This window comes from Canis lupus, chromosome 34 (genome assembly GCF_003254725.2).
Source record: "Canis lupus dingo isolate Sandy chromosome 34, ASM325472v2, whole genome shotgun sequence".
In the NCBI taxonomy this organism is placed as follows: domain Eukaryota; kingdom Metazoa; phylum Chordata; class Mammalia; order Carnivora; family Canidae; genus Canis; species Canis lupus.
In genome coordinates this window covers 3,181,775-3,203,201 of record NC_064276.1, presented here as the reverse complement: position 1 = coordinate 3,203,201, position 21,427 = coordinate 3,181,775, and the positions used below count along the sequence as shown (strand labels likewise).

Genomic DNA, 21,427 nt, shown 5'->3' with positions numbered 1-21,427 from the left:
ATCAATACTGGAGGGGGGAGTATGATTAATATACCTCATGATGAAAGATGGTACCAACAAAATGAAGGAAAGAGCAAATGAGGAAACCTAGAATATCAGAGATGAAAGAAGTCAGTAGAGCCTAGCAGATTTTTATTATTTTAGAAATGTATGTAAATTAGAAGTTTATAGTATATAAACTTTTGTCATTAAAATTAATTATAACCAGGGGAGTCATATTTAATCATTTCAACCTGGAAAACAATATAATGATTATCAATTTGGTATACAAGTATATCTACAATATACTGTAAATCTTATATTTAAATTTATCTGCTAGAAAGATATATCTCTTAAGAAAGAAAGACCTATGCCTTACTTATCCCTTTGAGACTATACAACTATAATAGTTCATAGCTCAGAAATTCTTATATAAATTTTTTTCATAGAGATATTTTTAAATATTATTTATTCATTATGGCATTGGTATATTTGGTAGTAATCAATTTTTCATGCTTAATTTTTCTCAGTTTCAGAGGACCACATTTTCCTGCACATAAACATTTCAAGATAAATCATGTAAATATTTCTTTTTAGAGATAAAAGCAGAGCAGTATATTTCCTAAGATAAGGCTATCATTTAAAACATGGACTATGCATTTAAATACATGTACTTACCTATGTAACATTGACAATCTACGGTACCTCCAATTCTTTCCACAAGGGATTTTTTTTAAAGATTTTATTTACTTATTTGACAGAGAGAGAGAGTGTGTGATCACAGAAACACAAGACAGAGCAGCAGACAGAAAGAGAGGGAGAAGCCAACTCCCTGATGAGCAGAAAGCCAGATGTGAGGCTTAATCCCAGGACCCCAAGATCATGATCCGAGCCAAAGGCAGATGCCTAAACTGACTGAGCCACCCCGGTGCCCCAGAGATTTTTTATTATAGAAGATGTGGTTGTTAAAAATTATACTCTGACCTTGACTCCTAAAAGTAAATTTGAGGTCTGGGGACATGTCATCTAATTTACAGCTTTTCATTAAAAACTTAAAGTATTCCTAGCATAAGTAAGCCTGGATAACCTCTAACTTTATTCACACATGAGCACACTTGGAGAAAGCATGTTTTGTATCCTAAATTGATTCTGTTTAAACAAAGAACAAGCAAGAACTTTTGGTTTGGGACATATGATGTTAGCCTTTTAATGCTTCCTTTCTTATCACCACCTGAGGGTAATGACCGTGACACATTTTTCACATCCTGGGGATAATGAACTAAGGGCTCTGCTCTTTGAGGAAAACATTTAGAACACTCACCTCAATGGAAGGAAGGCTGAGCCCAGGGTGCTAATTTTGTAACTACCAAAGGAAGTAGGAAAATATGGGCTTAACAGGTAACACATTTACTTTGAAGGTAGAATTATAGGTTCATTGTTAAAGCATTAAAAAGAAAAAAAAAGATAATTGTGATTGGCTAAGAACTCACTTATATATTTGACATCCTGCAACATGCATGGTGCTTGTGTGCCTCCGTGTTGTAAAGTCTGAGCCATGGTGCCTGCAAGGAGCTGGACTGATTCCAGTGGCTCTACTCCCTTCTCCCTCTACCCAAGAGCTCAGTTGGGCAAGACTTTCCTGGTCCCGCCACTCCACAGCAAACATGGAAATGTGAGTTGGCTCCTCAGGGAACCAAAATGAAACAGGCATACTTGTAATGACATAAGCTGGCAACTGTCATAAAAGACTCAAGTATGGCAGGATTGCTGGCTTGAATCTGAGCTGATAACTCCATCCACAACTGAGTTCAGACAGCACTGAGCCCTCCCAACAGCCTGGGGTCAGGGGGCTGGAGAATCTGTTGGTATGTGATCCCAGAGGGTCCTGGAGGGAACTCGAGCCCTGTGCGCTGTGGGGGCCAGGGTGTATCTGGGCAGGTCAGGAGGGCTAGGCAGTGACTGGCAGGCAGGGTAAAGAAGCCCTCTAGGAGAGAATTGGTTTGAGTGAAAACCAGGTACCATGAACAGAGTGTAGTGATGGGGAGTGTGGACTCAGGACCAGAAGGGGAGCCATTACTTTAACCTGTCCCCAGCCCAGCAGCCAGAAAGGAACAGAGGTAAAGATGAAAAGGCTATTTCTGCGATGCTTGGGCATAAGAAGTGCTGTTGAGGGATTCCAGAACAAACCATAATGCAAGGGGCAACAGGCCATGCTTCTTGTCTGGGTCACATACTACCTCCTAGTTGTAGCCTCCTGGAGGCTCAAGGCAGATACCTGTGGAGGCGCTTTGCCCAGGGAGCAGCAGGTGACCCTGTGACAACTAATAGAGCAGGACATGCTACGCTCAGGGAAGCAGTGGTGACCAGAGAGAGGAAAACTGCAGAGCCATGTCTGAGCTACGGAGGTTCCTGCCAAGGCCGGTGTATAAAACAGATACACAAAGGAAGCTGGGGACAGCAGTCCCTCTAATGCAGAACTGTGCCTGGCAGAGCAGCGGACAAGGCTGTGTGAGGGGTGTAAGCGTATCCTATATACAAAGCCAGAGGTTACCTGCATGATGTTTGTGTGTAAGCATACCAGCATGTGTGTGAATGTGTGAATGTGTGGACACACCTGCATTCCACAGGAATGCCTGCATGCACATGCGTGCCAGTGCCTTTTATTTACTGGAGGAGAAAGATGAATGGGAGATAGCTGGCATTTAAATAGATTCATCTTCAGCCCCTCTCTTCCCCCATCCATGTCTACGTATCTTTATTCTTCCACAACCCACAACCCTCAAAACTCTTGACTGCAAGGGATAGCCCTCAACTCACCACCTTCAACTCTTACTGATGGTGATCTCTCTCAAGGATTCAGTAGTATTTGCATCAAACAAGCACAGCAAAAGAAATTGGGGATAGTTAGAGAGGAGCTACAATGCCAAGAGTAGCTGTGGGCAGGAGTCCTTGCAAATTTCATATGTCAGGCAGACTTTCTGTGGCCTAATGATTTTTTAAAAAGCAATTTGCATAGATATAGCTGTTTCCATAGCAACTCAGATAGTGTTACATTTAGCAAAGCTACCTAGGGATGGTGAGAGGACTCCCTGGAGGTAAAAAGACTTTTAATAAGACCCTGGTGTTTGGAGGTTCATCAGCAAACTGTAGAGAGCAATCCCTTTCCTTTCACTGACTGCATGGCTTACTTAATCAGACTTGTTTGCTTGTGGGAGAGTTTCCCATCCTGAGATCACATGATCATTTCTTTCTTTGGAATCCCATTTTCATTAGGTCCAAGTTATAAATACTTAGTTGTGCTCAATGTGAAGATTATACATGACAATAAAATTTCACGTCTGTGTTTGCACACTTCAATAACTAAGTTAATAGCAAGGGCAGTTTTGCAGAAAATTATTAAATTGATAAACTGCTTGAAAATCCTAAATGATCCATGTTCATCTTATAACAACAGCTATGTGTTAAATACAAATTTCTACTTCCTGTTAATTTAACAAAACATTAGGAAATCTACTGAAAGTAGCATAGAAGGTAAAGCAAATTGACTCTGTCCTGCCTATAAATGTTCTTAATGGAAGGTACATGTGAGAGGCTGTTGAGTGCGATTACATGTATCATAAAACACCTCCAAGGTCAGCAGCAAAAAGGAAAGCTTCTACACACACCCTGTCTGAGAAAGATACCCCAATGTTGAAGCTCCAGTGCCAAAGAAAAGCAAATGCATTTAGTTTTTTTTTTCTCTCTCTCTTTTAAGTCTCTTTTCTTTCATTGCTGTGAGCAAGCTTGGAACTCATATAAAATTAAACATCTGCTTCATCCAGACTATGAAATCACTTAAAAAGACAGATGCAAAAATCCTCAACAAAATATTAGTAAACTGAATCTAACAATATGTTAAAAAATCTTTAAGTGGTATTTATTCCAGGGATGCAAGGGTGGTTCAATAATCACAATTCAATCAAAGTGATACATCATATCAACAAGAAAAAGGATAAAAATCATGCATCATCTCAATAGATGCAGAAAAAGCATCTGACAAAGTACAACATCCATTCATAATAAAAACTCTCAACAAAGGAGGTTTACAAAGGACTTACCTCAATATAGTAAAAATCACGTATGAAAAACCTGTAGCTAACATCATACTCAGTGGTGAAAAACTGAGAGCTTTCCTCTAAGATTAGGAACAAGACAAGGAAGTCCACTCTCACCACTTTTATTCAACACAGTACTGGAAGTCCTAGCTACAGCAATCAAATAAGAAAAAGAGAAAAAAGACATCTGGATTGGTAAAGAAGAAGTAAAATTTTCACCATTTCTAGGTGATATGATACCATATATAGAACCCACCCGCAAAAAGAAAACCCTAAAGACTCCATCAAAAAACTACAAGAATTGAGAAATGAATTCAGTGAAGTCTCAGGTTACAAAATTAAAATATAGAAATCTGTTGCATTTCTATACGCTAATAATGATGTAACAGAAGAGAAATTAAGAAAACACTCCAATGTACAATTGTGCCCAAAAGAATAAAATACCTAGGAATAAACTTAACCAAAGAGGTAAAAGACCTGTACTCCAGTAACTATGAAACACTGATGACTGATGACAGCAACTGAAGATGACACAAACAAGTGTAAAGATATTCCATGCTCATGGGTTGGAAGAACCAATATTGTTAAAATGTCTATGCCACCCCAAGCAGTTGACAGGTTTAATGCAATCTCTGTCAAAGGACCAACAGCATTTTTCAGAGAACTAGAACAAATAGTCCTAAAATTTGTATGAAACCATAAAAGATCTGAAAAAAAAAACAAGGCAATCTTGAGAAAGAAGAACAAAGCTGAAGGTATCCCACTACTAGATTCAAGGTAGACTACAAAGCTGTAGTAATCTAAACAGTATGATACTGGAACAAAATCAAGAGCCCAGAATTGAATCCATGGTTATACGGTGAACTAATGTATGACAAAAGAGGCAAGAATATATAGGGCAGTAAAGACGGTCTCTTCAACAAATGGTGTAGGGATAACTGGACAGCTACATGCAAAAGAATGAAATTGGGCCACTTTCTTAAACCATACACAAAAATAAAATCAAAATGGATTAGAGGCCTAAATGGAGATCTAAAACCAGAAAACTCCCCAAAGAAAACATAGGCAGTAGTTTCTCTAATATTAGCCATATAAACATTTTTCTAGATATGTTTCCTTAGGTAAGGGAAACAAAAGCAAATGTAAACTATTGGGATATATCAAATAAAAAGCTTTTGCACAGCAGAGGAAACCATCAACAAAACAACCAGCAACCTACTGAATGGGAGAAGATATTTGCAAATGATATATCTGATGAGGGGGTTAATAGCCAAAATATATAAAGAGCTTATACAGCTCAACACCTAAAACACAAATAATCTGATTGAAAAATGGACCAAAGACCTGAATGGATATTTTTCCAAAAAAGATATACAAATGGTCAAAATAAAAATAAAAATATGCTCAACATCATTAATCATTAGGGAAATGCTAATGATTGGGCATGAGATTACCTCAACATGTCAGAATGGCTAGAACCAAAAGAGAAGAAATAACAAGTGATGTCAAGGGTGCAGAGAAAGGGGAACCCTTATGTACTGTTGGTGGGAATGCAAATTGGTGCAGCGAATGTCAAAAACAGTATAGAGGTTCCTTAAAAATTAAAAAAAAAATAAAAATAGGATTACCATAAAATCCAGTAATTCCACTACTGGCTATTTACCCAAAGAATACAAAAACCCCAATTCAAAAGGATATATTCACCCCTCATTATTTATAATAGCCAAGATAGGGAAGGAACGCAAGTGTCCATCCATGGATGGGTGAATAAAGAAAATGCAATGCATACACGTACACACTGGAGTTATTATTACTCAACCACACAAAAGAATGAAATCTTGCCATGTGCAATATCATGGATGGATCTAGAGGTTATAACACTAAGTGAAACAGGTCAGACAAAGTCAAATAAAATATGATTTCACTCATATGTGGAATTTAAGAAATGAAATAAAAGAAAAAAGAGACAAAACTCAGACTCTTAAATACAGAGAACAAACTGGTGGTTGCCAGAGGGGAGGTGGGTGAGGATGGGTCAAACAGGTGATGGGGATCAAAAGTACATGTATTCTGATGAGCACTGAGTAAAGCATAGAAATGTTGAATCATATTTAGACACCTGATACTAAAATAACACTATGTTATTTTATACTTCAATAAAACATAACAAAATTGAAAAAATTAAACTTCTGCTCTATCCAGCCTATAAAATCACTTAAAAAGCAAATAAAACTGAAATAAAACAAAAGCCACTCCAGTTAATATCGAAGACTTCTTTTTATTGATAAAAGTATTTTCTGACTGCTTTACAATCAATATTTCCCTGCCTTAGATTTCTGAGCATATTACTGCCTCTCACTAACTTTTGAGGGAAAAATTTCAAGTGAAGAATAAATATGGAGGACAATGTCTTTTTACCTAGAAAATAAAACAACATAAAATCTGAAGAATGGAAATAGTCTTCTTATTGCTGATACTTAATGAATGTCAAATGTGGTTAACTATTGAATGTATCTGGAAACCAGATTACAGTACATGTTCATTTTTTAATTAAAAAAGTGCAAAGATAGGCTCCAGAAAGTATATACTGTGAACAGAGCAGGTGTACCACTTGAAAATGGAATTGAGTTTATGAACTGAAATCCATTCTCTCTCTCTCAAAAAAAAAAAAAAAAGCTCTAACATGCCTGAAAGCCAAATGGAGTGTCTGGCAAGTGGCTCTCTTAGCTAACGTGCATCATTATTTTAAGTACTAAGTATATTTGTTATGGAAGTGCTGAATACTTTCCTGCTTGAGTTTCTATGTTTTTAAAATCAGTTGAGAAAACCTCCCAACTTTTCAGTCGGACAACTGTGATTGGTACAGTAAGTTAATTCTTGCTCTCTATGGTGAATTAATAGCATGTGACCCTGGGAGTACATCCAGTAATATTTGTGTGAAGCAAAGCAAGTTATGTAGAGAATTATAAAGCACCATCCCCGTGATTGCCTCCTCCACAACAGTGCCTGGCTTCTCAAGGGTATCAGATTAAAAGGTAAGTATGGATGGAGAGAGAAGCCCAGAACTGTCTAAAGCAGGCAGCATTCAAGGAAGGTTAGCAACAGCAGATATGCAGAAGGCACCCACTTTGTGCAGGAGTGTGTGTGCAAGCCTGCACATGCTGACCACCCCCACCCCCCACGCACAGGACTGACACAATCACAATGAATTCATTCTTATGAAATGGGGAGCGAGTCTGGAAGTACGGGGTATCTTTTATTCTCTTGCTATCATTATCAGAAAGGCAAACTCATGTCCGTCTTTAAAACCCACTACAAACATTAATTTCTTCATTAAGCCTTTCTTGATCTCCTTGATTCAGAATTCTCTTTCCTCTTTTAAGCTTTTCTGGGCCTTGGTAGCACAGTTATCCCCGAGTACCCTCTCTCATACTTGATTGACAGCTCCTTGGGGACAGAGCTCACGCCGACACCGTTTTCTAACATCCACTCCACCCTGCACATAGTGTCGCTCAGATATATAGTGGCGAACATAGGAAAGAGAGCAGATGGACAGGAAGGCCGGCTGCTAAGGTCAACTTCCTTATTGCTCTGGCATTGGTCTCTATGGTACCGGTCCCTGAGCGAGGAAGTCCTTGCATGCGGGTGCTTCCTCTGGGCTCTCCTCCGGGAGGGCACCGCCAGGATGGCACGTGGCTCCCGGGAAGGCCAGTGTGCCCCCGGTGACGGCGGGCGGCCCGGCCGAGGAGCAGGCCGCTGCGGGCAAGTAGGTCAGCACACGCGGAACAGAACTGCAGCTTCTCCCCTGCCGGGCTGGTCGCATCCTCCAAGGGACAACCGGGAAGGAAGTTCTTGAACATTTCGTCGGGAATAACAAAAACATCTGTTGGAAAGGAAGCCAGGTGGTGGGCAGGGGATGTGCACATTCTTTAATTCTCCCCTTACCTCCAGGTTCCAGTGGGGATTTCTGTGTTGCGTTCATTAACACCGGTTAATGTAATTTTTGTGATAATTGTAGAGCAAATAGAGCAAACTCTCAAATATAATTAGGGAAAAGTGTTTCTAATTAACTTGTAACTCGTGAGTTGCGAAGTAGAGCCACAAATCAGTTATGCATTGTCAGACCTAACAAGTAAAACGCGCTGTACATTTCCGTCTGGGCAAATAAACTAAACAAAACAAAAACGCCCCTGGCAATACTTGCCTTTGAACCTTCACAGGTTTGGCCTGCGCTGAGACCCAACTGGAGGGACGCGCAGGTACATTTCTCATCGGCGGCCCAAGTGATCAGAGGTGAGCCATGAAGGCAGTCCAGGGACAAACAGCCTGCAGGGCTGGGTGTGCAGAGGTTCTAGCGACACCCCCGCGGGGTTTGCAGGGAAGGAGAGATTCGCAGAGTTGCAAGCCCCGCCCCAGGCCACAGCACCCTCAGGAACAGCTGCTCACTGCTGGCTGTGAGGCCGGGGACTGTCACTTCCCTTCTTCCCTCCCACGGGAGCACGCATGCTGAAATAACAGGTAACCTCGGATTCATTCTAATTTGCAAAAATGACAAATGAGCCAGCCATTTTCTTTGGATAATTTAGTTACTCTTAGCAACAAATTATTTTGGCATCTCTCAAAGCAAATATACCTGTTCTTTGTAAACCTCCCCCCCACCCCCCACTCTGCTGCTCACTGTGGTAATCGTTGGCCTGGAGAGAGTAGTGAGTGATGTTCCTCAAACATGCATGATCATGACCACTGCCAGAGGGGCTTGCTAAAATATGGATTCTCAGGCCATTAGCATAGTGATTTGGAGCTCGGAAATCTTTGTTTGATTGGAGGTATTGGGAGATCATTTGTATAAAGAGAATAGGTTTTGGGAACAGAGGACTAGGGAAGATACCGCATGCCAGCTGTGACACTGAGCAAGCTAGCTCCGGCCTCAGGGCTCCTCTGGGCGGATCCAGGGCGCCTAGCACGATTCCTGGGAAGTGGTGGGTGTTCAGGGATGTTTGTTTATCCCTACCTGAAATAGAGGAATGCAGGGAATACTTTGATTTTCAGGTTAGGCACATTGCAGAGCAACGAGAATGTAAAACAGAAGAAATAACATAATATTATCAGCTCCGCAAACTTCCACTGGTATCCTACTCTGTGGCATGTCAAATAAAGAAGGGTTATGACCCTGATTTATACAGCTAACAAGTCTATATATTCCTATAACATAAACTAGAACCCCTTTCAAAACACTTTATATCAAAATGGCTTGCTCATTGGAACGCAGGTGCCACCATCTTGGCCATTAATGAAAGATCAACAACGTAGAGGACAACCTATGATTGGATGGAGGATGGGTTTCTGAAGACTGGATAACAGCTGGGCTTTCACCCTGGAACACTTAATCTTGAGATTTCCTTAATGGGAGAGAAAGAAACTTCCATCTAAACGAACACAACCCATCAACTGGGGCTTTTCACCTCTTTAAGCTGAGCTTCATGCTAAGTAATAAATTCCCATCCCTTTCTCATCACCTTAGCCTACTCCATTTTTCATCATAGTACTTGCCACTCCCTGAACTTATAGGGTGTCGGTGTTGCCCACCACAACATAAGCCCTACGAGGGCAGGGCTCTGAGTTTTAAGCTTGAAATGTTCCACAATGTTGTGTTAATGGATATTAAAATCACAAAGTTTTGATATGGTCCACTTTTTTCCATGTAAATGAGTGGAAATCCAGGACCTCTCCCAACCATGTCCTTTCTTTCTCCCTTCCTCCACCTGGCTCCCTGGAATACAGGCAACAGCCTCCTGGCCATCAGGAAGAGTGCCATACCCCAGGGATGGCTTATGGCTAGAAGGTACGTGGGTATTCACCAAGCACCTGTATCCCAAACACTGACACCTCACTGTTACACAGTAGATGCTCAACAAACATGTGTTTAATAAATAAATGAATTAGACTTACAGCCTACAGAGTGGCTTCAATCTCTGTATTGAATTATGAAAGGGGTGAGCAGGAAGTTAATGGTGTGAATTTTCTAAATTAGGTTAGAACTGGCCTCGCTGGGGAGGAAACTGGGAATCAGAACTGGTGCTGTGTGGAAGGTTGTAAGTTTTGCTGTCTGCTTTTGGATACAACTGGGCTATCTGCTATAGAGAGATAATCCTAAAATTGTTAAAATGACCATTTAGAGGAGATAAGAGAAGATATCTCTGTAAAGAATGTTCCATATGTAGCTGGGTAGGAAATGAGCTGGGGTCAAGTCGTAGACCAGCCCTAACACCCATCTCCTCTCCCCTTCACTGGGACGCTGCTGAATGATTCTTCTTCAGGCCTGCTGTTCCCTTCCTGTGGAAGGAGCATGATTCATGGAGCCTGGACCCTCACTTGTCCTTCCCCTGTGAGGAGGAGGGACTTCTTCAAATAGTCTGCAGGCATGCATAGCTTTTGCCTGTTCCCCGCCCCCCCCCCCCACCAGCCCCCACCCTCCTTGGGAATGAGTGGCCACAGGAAACTCTGGTTGCTCTGGTCTCTGTAGGAAAGAGTCCTGTGGGGCTGATAAAGGAAGAGGAAGCCTTCCCCGACCCAACTGCTACCTGTGGATGGTGGATACGTCTGCCTAGCCCTGGGCTTCACTATCAGCAAACCTGCTTGGCAAACAGCCCTAGGGCTGGCCTCCAAAGTGACCTCTAAGGGTAATGAGATGATAATATGGCTTCCCTCTCCATTTTTGTTCAGAATGTGGTGTGGAAGAGGGTGGAATAGAGGGTTCTATAAACCAAGGCCTGAGGGCTAGCCATTTGTTTTTATATATAAAGTTTTATTGAAACCTAGCCACATCCCATTTTTAGGTACTACAATAGCTGTTTTCGTCCAATACAGGTAGGATGAAGCAGGTGTAACAGAGACCCCGTAGCCTGCAAGCTGAAATAGTTATCCTCTGGTCTTTGAAGGGAAAAGTTTGCCAACTCCTGTTTTGGAATCCGGAGGACTGTTAGAAAGGCAGATTGCTGCCAGAGCAATGCTCTCAGTTTTGAAAGAAGAGGAAAAGGAAAGGAGGGCAGGACTCAAGCCCTGCAAACTGCTCCCCCGGACACAGTACAAGGCAGAGTCCAAATGCAGAAGCAGGTTCAACCGGCGGAAGCTCAACCAGCCTTCCTGCAAGTCGCAGCAGAGGAGCCAGGGAGCGGGATCACAGAGGCCCATCGCGTCAGAGCAGCGGCAGGAGGTGACGAAGATGGGGATCCGGGGCCTGGAAAATGGACACTCAAGGGGAGCCGAGTGGCACGGAGCCGAGGCGCTCCGGGGGCCCGATTCCTGCTGAGGGGGCCCTGCAGGCTGCTGCAGGGGCAGGTGACCTCAGGGTTCCGCAGGAAGAGCAAGGAGCCCCCGGCCACGGGACCGCGGGGTGTCCGCTGACCGGTGGTGCGCGGCCGGCCGGGGACGGCGAGCACCCCCGTGGCTCCGCACCCGCACGGCCCAGACCCCGGGGCGAGGGGTCATGGGCAACGGCGGGGTCGGATGTGCAGCAAGGGAGGCAAGGCCCCTCGGTGGCCCCGGCGCGGGGTTCGCGGCGAGTCGCCCTGGCGGGGCTGCAACTGCGCCTCCGGGGAGGCCAGGTCCTCCGAGGGTCCCGGGCAAGGAGGCCCGCGGGGCGCAGGCCTGGGCCGGGCGCGGGGGGGCGACGGCTGCCCGCCCCGGTCACTCTCCCGAGCAGCGGCCCAGACGCGCCCATCGGCCGCCCCCTGACCTGCGTCAGCCTCTCGCCCCGCGCCCCACCCGGCTCGGCTCGGCTTGCGCGAAGCCCCGTCCCCGTCGCCCCCGCGGTGCCCGCTCCCCGCTCCCCGCTCCCCGCTCCCGCTCCCCGGCGGGGACCCAGGCCCGAGGCCGTTGCTGCCCCTCGCGGCACGGAAATGTTGCAAGACGCCAGCGAGCCTTCCGATTCCCTGCATGGACGCATCTTCGCCTCCGCTGCTAAACGCTTCATAGCGGACTTCACCTTTCGCTGGGTCTTTGTCTCCGGACTCATTTTAAGTTCACTGACGGCGGACTCTGGAACCCCGGCATCACCAGACTGGCCTCTCCTGACGGATCTCATCCCCAAACACCTCCTATTACTCATCTTCCCTCAACTATAGCGGTTGGCAGAATAACGGTCCTCTAAAAATATCCATGTCCTAATCTCCAGAACCTGTGAATGTGTGACCTTTTGTTGAAGATATGATTAATTTAAGATGTACAAATTATCCTAAAGAGTGTCTTGGATTAGCCAGGTGGGCCCAACTAATCGCTTAGGTCCTTAAAAGCGGAGAACCACTCCTGGTGGCAAGCAGAGGGAAATGTGCCTCTGGAAGATTTATCAGAGATGCCATGCTGCTGCCTTTGCAGACAGTGGATGTGGGTCTTCAGCTCTAGTAGCTGGAAAAGGCAAGGACCACACTTTAGAATCTCCAGAAAGGAACGCAGTCCTGTTGGCATCCAGATTTTAGCCCACTGACACTTATGTTGGACTTCTAACCTCTGGAATTGGAAGGTAATAAACTTGCACTGTTTTAAGTCGCTAGATATTTGGAAATATGTTGTAGCAGAAATATGCAACCAATATAGCTTCACTGACTGGCTGCCACGGCCTTGGTTGGGGCTGGTCTAGGGGTACACACCAGTGCCTGGGATATCTGCTCTTAGGGTTTAGGATGGGTTCTTGTCTACAGGTGATGGGCATGGGCCAGGGTTCACACCCTTGGACAGTGAGATGAGTAAGGATTGACATTGGAACAACATATCTTTGAGGCCCTGAGTATATGTCAACAATTCTAGCATGAAGTGGCCCTAGGCAATCTAAAGAGGGCCAGAGAATCCTTCTGGTAGAGGCTGTGCAGAAGAGAGACATTGGGGAGGATGAGTTTTGTACATATGGACTTTGAACTTTAATACACAATGGCAAGATATATTGATTTTTAGGCTTTAGTTCCTTTGAACTTTAATGTCTTTGGACTTCAACAGAAAAGTGGATTGAAACTTTGATTTTTAATTTCTCCTTGGGAATTTGATATTTGGTGGGGTTTATATTAAAATTCGAGGCATCTCTACATTGCTGACGTTTCATTATTGGAATATCTCTATTCATTTTTATCTTTGTGATGCACTCTAATCTTATGGCAGAAGCTCTGATATGCTATGTTGGACAACATGGCTGGACATTATTTGGGATACAAAATAAATCTGGGATATAATTTTACATTTTGGGAACACAGTGACCCTGAATTTGATTTAAATGATGTGCTATCCTGACTCATCTCAGCACCTCTTACTATAACATATAAAGTGCCTACCAAGAGACCCAGGTGACCATCAAAAAGCTCAGGAAGACAGAGGGAAGGCTACCTTGACAAAATGCTTAGTTCCTGCTTTGAAGAGATGAGCCATGCCTGTAGGTGATTAGAGCAAATGGGATAAGAGAAAACAGACTGGAAGATGTCAGTAGGGTATGACATCTTCCCCTTGGTTTCAGTGTCTTCCCATGAAGGGTGTTTAGTTAATGTTACACCCTAGACTTCTTTGGAAATAATAAACTCACTTGGTAACAGACCTAAAGGAAATGTCTCCAACTTGGTTCTATCAGCTATAGAGACAATACCTAATACTATTTACACTTTGTGTTATCTATGGAACTGTTCAGAACTCATGCAGGCAAGATATTATTAGTGGGAACATAATGGAATAAAGAAGAGAATGGAAGGAGTAATCCAGCAGATGAGACATTTTATCCTATTTCTATAATATGCAAAACAGATGGAGGTGAGTTGCCTGGCGAAGTTGTAGTGGAAGCCAGGATAGCCCACAATAAACATTGAGGGGACTCCATCCCAATGATCCAATGAGGTGGCTGACCATCCTAGTGGAACCTAGGGAAGATTCATGCTCAGAGCAGGCAGGCAAAGGAGATGTAGAAATGAGAAGGGAGGCTACCAAGGGTGATTGAAGAGAAGCAGTTGCCCACCCTTTCATTCTCCACTCTTGCCTGCATGGAGAGAACACCCTGCCCTCTCACTGCTCACTCCTACCCAGATGGAAAGAACACTCAACAGACAGAAAATTTATAGACCAGACACATAAACAACTCAGGAGAATATTCTCTAAAGAGACTGACTGCACTGGGGGAGAATGGAAAAGCTAATGTGGATATCTGAGCCTTAGAGAAAAGCCTTCCTCATCAAAATACTTAAAGGGTTCCCTATCACAACACCTTATGCCTACCTGCTCACCTGAAGCCAAATTCACAGTTAGGAAGCTTCACTGATGTGCACAGAGCTCAAATTCTCTACTCTTTCTGTCTTAATGAGCAGAGATTTCATCCTTTTTTATGGCTAATTTTACATGGATGTACATATCTATATCTCCCCCACTTCTTCTTTATCCATTTATCATTAGTTGATAGGCACTTGGGCTGTTTCCATAATTTGAAAATTCACTGTGTATAAACCATCATTCAAGTAATATCTTTCCTTAAAATATATGGTTTCATAAACTGATGTGTAGAAGCATATGGAAATAGCCATGTGCTCAATTGCTTGAAACTACACTGTGTATAAACCTTTAAACCTTCATTAAAGTAACACACACAAAAAATGAGCAGAGAACTGAAGGTCTCTCCACATTTAAAGTAAGCATGCAAAATCAATATGAAAAACTGTCATAAAAATAGAAAAAAATGACACCAGAGAAAGGTGAAATGATTCATGATAAACAGAAAACGAACCTTTGTTCTAAATATCCTTAGAGAAATTCAAGAATACCTTACATTCATGAAATAAGAATAGAGGTTATAAAAACAGCACAAAAGAGTTCGTAGAATTAAAATAATGATGCTATTAATATTAATAGTTATATCTCCTTAAATCCCTGCAAAAAAAAAAAAACCTTATCAATATGTTGAGAGAAATGTTGGATAGTGGAGAAATCTCTCATGATAATCTTCAAATTATGTATGAAAAGTCCAAGAGATTCAAAATCTGACTACCAACAATTCTAAAAAAAAAAAAAAAGGGATAGAGGAAATGAATGAACTTTAAAAAAAAAAGTTTTCTGGCACTGAGGGTCATGATTCTTTAAACTGGAAATGTCCAATACCAATGAATTTAAGAAAAGTGCAATCTAGATATATCATCAGACTTTTATGTATCAGGGTTAAAATTATAGAAAATATTCCTGAGAAAAATAATTTTGATCTATCCATGTCTAATGAATCAATAATGTATTAGGATTCAATACTGACATTTTCGGAATTTCATGTCCAAAGCACATTAATTAATTAATTAATTAATTAATTAATTAATATTTAGAACTTACAAGAGAATAGACCAAAGAGGAGGGCCTGGGATCTAGGAGACAGACATCCCAACTCTGGAGAGCAATGCAGCTGTTCTAGGGAGCAATCATCTGGTTCTGCCCCCCAAATAGAGGATTCTTTTCATGAGATCTCCAGAAAAACAGGGAATTAATGATGATTAAAATCACAAAGTTGAGCAGGTGGGCATTGTAGATGATGAGGAATCCATTAGATATGATGCAGGAAATGTACTCTTTTGACAAGAATCATCACTTTGGACCCATTGGGAAAGAAATGTGATGGCTAGGTACCACATGGGTCTGCTCTTCCCATTCATAATGCAAAGGCTAACCTCTGGCTTTCAACTTTTGAATCAAGCTATAGAAATCCTTGGAAGACTGACTATGGTTATAGAATAGACTGCAAATATATTCAACCTTGACAATGTAAAAGTCAAGTATGATGACAGAGGCTAAGAAGAAAGCTGAAGACATAGAGCACTAATATCTTATAAAATGGGTGATGAGATAATGATTTTATTAGATGGAAAAGATAGAAGCTTAACTTGAAGTCACTGATCAAATTTGCTGAAGAGTCAAGGATAATGATCCCACCATTTTGGAAAGGAGAAGGCATGAGTGGTGAAAAATGAAAAATCCTTCTCCATCACAGTACAAAGTCAATTTAAAGCCTATGATAATTGATTTACATAGAGTGAAATAAGTATATCATTTAAAGACATGGCATAGCCATGAGAAAACTAAATAAAGCAAAAGCTGAGGCTGAAAGCCTCTGAGGGACTTGGGAGTGTTTAATATAAGAGGACAGATGAGGAAGGGGACTGTTGTTTTCATTATAAGCATCTTTATACAATTTCATCTTTTGACCATATAGAGCCATTACTTTGAAAATATTAAGCTGCATTTAATTATCATCTTTGCCACTTCCAATTCTTCACAAGTAAATACTTTAAAAAGATGTAGTAAGAAATCTGGATGACTGATTAAACAGCACTATTAAGCCCTCATGGTTCTGCATTTATTTGCATTGCTTTATTTCCTTGACCAACAAATATGTTTGCTCACATCTGGAAAAAGATGAAGGATTCCTTGGATCTGGGTCTGTATTAGTTTCCTAGCATTGCCATAACAAGATTGAATGGCCAAAACCACAGAAGTTTACTGTCACAGTTCTGGATGTTAGAAGTCAAAGATCATGATGTCATCTGCGTTGGTTCCATCCAAGGCTATGAGAAGAATTGGCTCCTAGCTTCTTTCCTGGCTTCTGGTGTTTTTGGGGCAATCTGTGGCACTCCTTGCCTCGAGGAAGCATGACCACATCTCTGTCTTCGTGTTCATGTGGCTTTTTCCCTGTGTGAGTCTTTGCCTAAATTTCTTCTTTTCATAAGGACACCAGCTATATCAGCTTAAGGGCCCACCCTACTCTAGTATTCTAACATAACTAACTATATCTGAGTCATACTTTGAGGGGCTATGGGTTAGGGCTTCATCCTAAAAATTTAGGGGGGTATGTAACTCAGTTTATAAGAGACTAGGCATTAAATCGACTGACCTCATGCTAGCAAGTAAATAGTTAAACTGAGGCCCATCTCTTTAATTGAAAGGAAAGACTCAGTATTAGAAGCATAAGATGCAAGAATACACTCTGTTCTTAGAGAACCAGAACTCTTAAGGACACTTGCTTTCAACAGAAATAAAAGTAATTTATTAAGCTTTATGGTTTAATAAAAAGTGGTTTATTATGATTTGTAAAACATTCTGAAATCTTTAGTTGGGCATTTCAAAATTTAGGTTGATTATTTCCATATTTAGAGAGAGAAAAATTATATTAGTCAAGCCCAAAGGACATGCAGCATTTGTAACCAAAGTTTATTTGCTTAGGATATTTCAAGTAATGGCGAGCATATAATAGCTTCAACTGGATTTAAATAAAATTCTGATCATCATCTCATAGTAATTATTGCATAGGAAGAAAATTATTTATTGCAAAGCCTAACAGGCAGAAGTAAAATATATTCTGCTGTGAACAGATACTGCAGTGCAAACAGGCAGTTTTTTTTTTAAAGCATGCATGCTTATGTGTTGAATGTAAATGCATGTAAATAGCTCAATTTTAACATTTTATTATTGTTCAAACAGTTTGCCAAGGAATACTCAGTAAATAATTTAAAGCTGCGTAAGAACATTTCTTTCTTTTAGTCTTTTATAGTTTATAATCTCGTGTTTTACATCCTTCTGGTTATATAGCCCAGGTCCAATCTAAAATCTTGTTTAGAAACATGCTTTATTATTTTTTAAAAATCACTAACGTTCTTTTCAACATCTGCTAACAAAACTTCACCCTCCCTTCCCCTATATATATATATTTTTAACCCACATTGGTTTTCATGTATTTGCTAATATTTAGGAAGGAGAATGCAAGAGTAAAAGCTCCTTTGTGCTGGCAAGGCTCTACTACTCCTGGCTGAAGTAATAACTCGCAATCTGTATTAGGTCTGCTGCAGAATTACAATAGTTGTTTCACTTAAATCATTGTTTTATTAATTTATGCAGAAATACCTAACCTAATTCCAAAAGCCTTTGAAGAGGGTCCTTGTGACAATGTGACAACAGTGGTAAAGAGAGGCTTTTTACTCTTACGGGTCCATTCTTCAGAGCCATCATAAGTCTTGGTGCTCATCTAATTAAGTTTCTAAAATGTGGACCAATTTGTCAGCAACATCTTATGTATGTATGTATGTATGTTTGCATGTATGTATGTATGTATTTATGAGAGACACAGAGAGAGAGGCAGAGACTCAGGCAGAGGGAGAAGCAGGCTCCCTGCGGGGAGCCCGATGTGGGACTCGATCCCAGGACCCCAGGATCAGGCCCTGAGCCTAAGGCAGATGCTCAACTGCTGAGTCACTGGGGTGTCCCACAGCATCCCTTTTAATATTTAGCAGCCAGCAATGCATGGATGGGACAATTCCAAACAGAGCCCCCAACCATCACAGTGGGCTCTGGTGTTAACATCGTGGCAGTGCTGGTGTGGGTCCACTGAACGTCAACTCTGTGCGTGAAGATGTCCAAGGCTTAGCACACACCTGACACCTGCAGAAATCCCAAAGCATTTACAATATGAATGATGAAGGATGAACGGAGAGCATGAGCTTAGTGTAGCAAAGCATTTACCAGACGTGGGGGGAGACAAGAGTCTCAGAGAAGGAGTGGGAAGAAAATGACAGAGAAGACAAATGGGGGATTTGATGTCCTTGAGGTTGAATCAGGTAGGTGCACTAAAATACTGGATTCCCAAAGCTCCCCAGGAGCCTACAGAATCTAAACTTTCATAGCTCACTCTGGCAGATGAGTGCTGGGCTGGTGCTGAAGATGAACATGACCCTCTAAGGCTCTGTGAGGTGAATTCATTTGCTTTCATTTACTTTTGCTCAGGCAGTGGCTCGATCTGCATCATCCATGCTATGTCTAAACAGAAGTTAACAGGACCTTGTCGGTTTCCAGGCACACTCAGATTTCTGCCAGCATGGGAGTTTATTATTATAGGGTGGCCTGCAGCAGCAATTCCTTCCATGCCAGAATGTTCTAGCACATGGTTGCTTCTGATTTCTCTTTCTAGAGTAGTAGCTTGGCTAAGGTGCTTACTGTGTCTCAGTAGTACCTACCAAGGCAACTCCAGAAACCATGAGCCTCAACCTATCGAAATGTTTTAACAACATGTGTTTCTTTGTAAAAAGTAAACATCATGCCTGAAGTGCAGCCACACACAAGACCATGATTCTGGAAGGGCAGAAAACATCTACTAAATTAGCAACCACTATCATCCTGGAGCCATTTGGCCCCAGTTGCTTGGATGGAGTCATGACAAGTCAGCATTTCTTCCAGAGGGGGCAAGGGAATGAGTCTTGGCCACCAGCACACACTGATGAAGAAACACCAAGTCATCACCTCGCAATGGGTACAAACCTTTGTTCTTCTCCAAAGGAGCAGAAGAAGGGGCATGTGTACTCTCTATATCAAGTATGCCATCTTTCCCATAGCCAAAGATTTGCCAATTACGGAAACTTCTCTATATTCTGAAGAGGTTACTTGCCTCTGAGTAATCTTTTAAGAGAAAATTCGACTTTCATCTGTTTCCAAATGAAGCTTGCAGAGAAACTTTTGGTATTGCCCAGGTGCATTAAATGGGCAACATGCAGCATCTGTCAGAAGCAGTGTTGCATAGTTGCTTTGAATATCAGAATAAGCAGAGACATGCAGCAGTGGACGACGTCAGGGGACAGAGGTACTGCTGCCACTTCCTTCTGGTTTAAGCCATCAATCACCTCAGCCTTTTGCATGTGGCTGGATTTTCTTGGCAACAAGATAAACCATCACTGAGGGTTTTGTGTTGGGGCAAATCCAAATTTTAGCAAAATCTAATTATTTTAAAATCATGAAATAGATGCATAACGTGCATAGCAGTAGGTGTTCCTTTAGTTCCGCTGGCCTCACGCATCCATTGGCAAGGCCTTAATGCACAGAAGCACCATGATGTTTATTTTCCATCACACATATTGAGCCCTTCCTCTTAATTTGAAAGAATGGATGGGGTATATTTTCAATTATTTAACTCATCCCCCAAACTATCCTACACATCATAATATGTGCATAATAATAGTTTTGCCTTAACCGATCCATATTAGTTTGGTGTGAAACATCACCTTAATAACACTGTAAACCTTAACTATTTTTTTCCACAAAGACAATTCTTTGCTTAGAGAAGCACAAAGAAAAGAAAACAAAGGGAAAGTAAATGGGGTCTGGTTCTAATTTAGCTAAGAGTGGGAAAGAGATGTGACAATAATCTTAAAGGGTGTAAATTTAAGAAAATGTGCTGAAGCTGGGAGTCTTGATCTCGGCCTAAACAAATATTTATGACTCTCAACTTGAGTCATGTGTTTTCTTAAAATAACAAGTTCACATATATCTCATGAGCATAGATACAAGTTATGGAATTAAAACAAGATTGGTGGCATTATTGAGAATTGAGATTCTTTTTTGAGAGTCAACCTTGCAATCCATTTGCCAAACACTTGAGGGGAACTTTGATGAACTAAAACCAAATATTATCTAGAACAACGATGTGTATAATCAAGAAGAGTACTCTGAAAGCCCATATCAAGGTCACTTATGTTGTTAGCACTCCAACAAGTAAAACTGCACAGTTAGAAGGTTGGGGACAAAAGTGAAAGCTAATGTTTACATATTATTCCAATGATCATATATATTCCCAGAAAGGTACTGCTAAATGTTCTATGTTCTCATTCATCAAATCCTCATGGCTCTATGAGGTGCTTCTCTAGTGATGTCCACTTTACAAAATCCAAAAGTACAGTGTTCACAGAAAGGCTTGCTCTCATGCTCATGTTTCGGAAATTCCCTTTATGTAAATAGGTAAATATAATACAAACATATGATGTATGTAAATATGCAGTATAATATGTGTAAATATACAATATACAAACACATAAATATATGTAAGAGAAATTTCCTGATATGTAATCCTATAACCTAGGGATTTTCAGCAGGCACAAATATTTTTTTTCAAGAAGCTAACTGTTGAGTGCAATAAGATCTCTTAACCACATGATAAATCAGAATATACACCTTATTAATAACAACTCACATACTTTGTCCTTTTATCAATTCTTATTAAACGCCATTTTAATGATCACCTGTGGGTACTGTAAGATGCTGAACTACTTCTAAATCAAGTGACAAAACTGAAATATGGTCATAGAATTTTAGAAGGGTTATGTTTACTGGATTCTATTTTTTATTTTTTTAAAAGATTATTTGACAGAGAGAGAGAGAGTACAAGCAGGGGGGAGCAGCAGGCAGAGGGAGAGGGAGAACCAGGCTCCCTGCTAAGCAGAGAGCCCGACTTGGGGCTCAATCTCAGACCCTGAGATCATGACCTGAGCTGAAGGCAGATGTTTCACTAAGTGACCACCTAGGTGCCCCTGTTTACTGGATTC

General features: G+C 41.5%; 1 protein-coding gene across 5 annotated transcripts in view; it reads right to left on the bottom strand.

The window, feature by feature from the left end:
• Positions 1 to 21,427, bottom strand: part of CTNND2 (catenin delta 2) — a 924,458-nt gene that overhangs the window by 197,323 nt on the left and 705,708 nt on the right. The window lies entirely within an intron of this gene.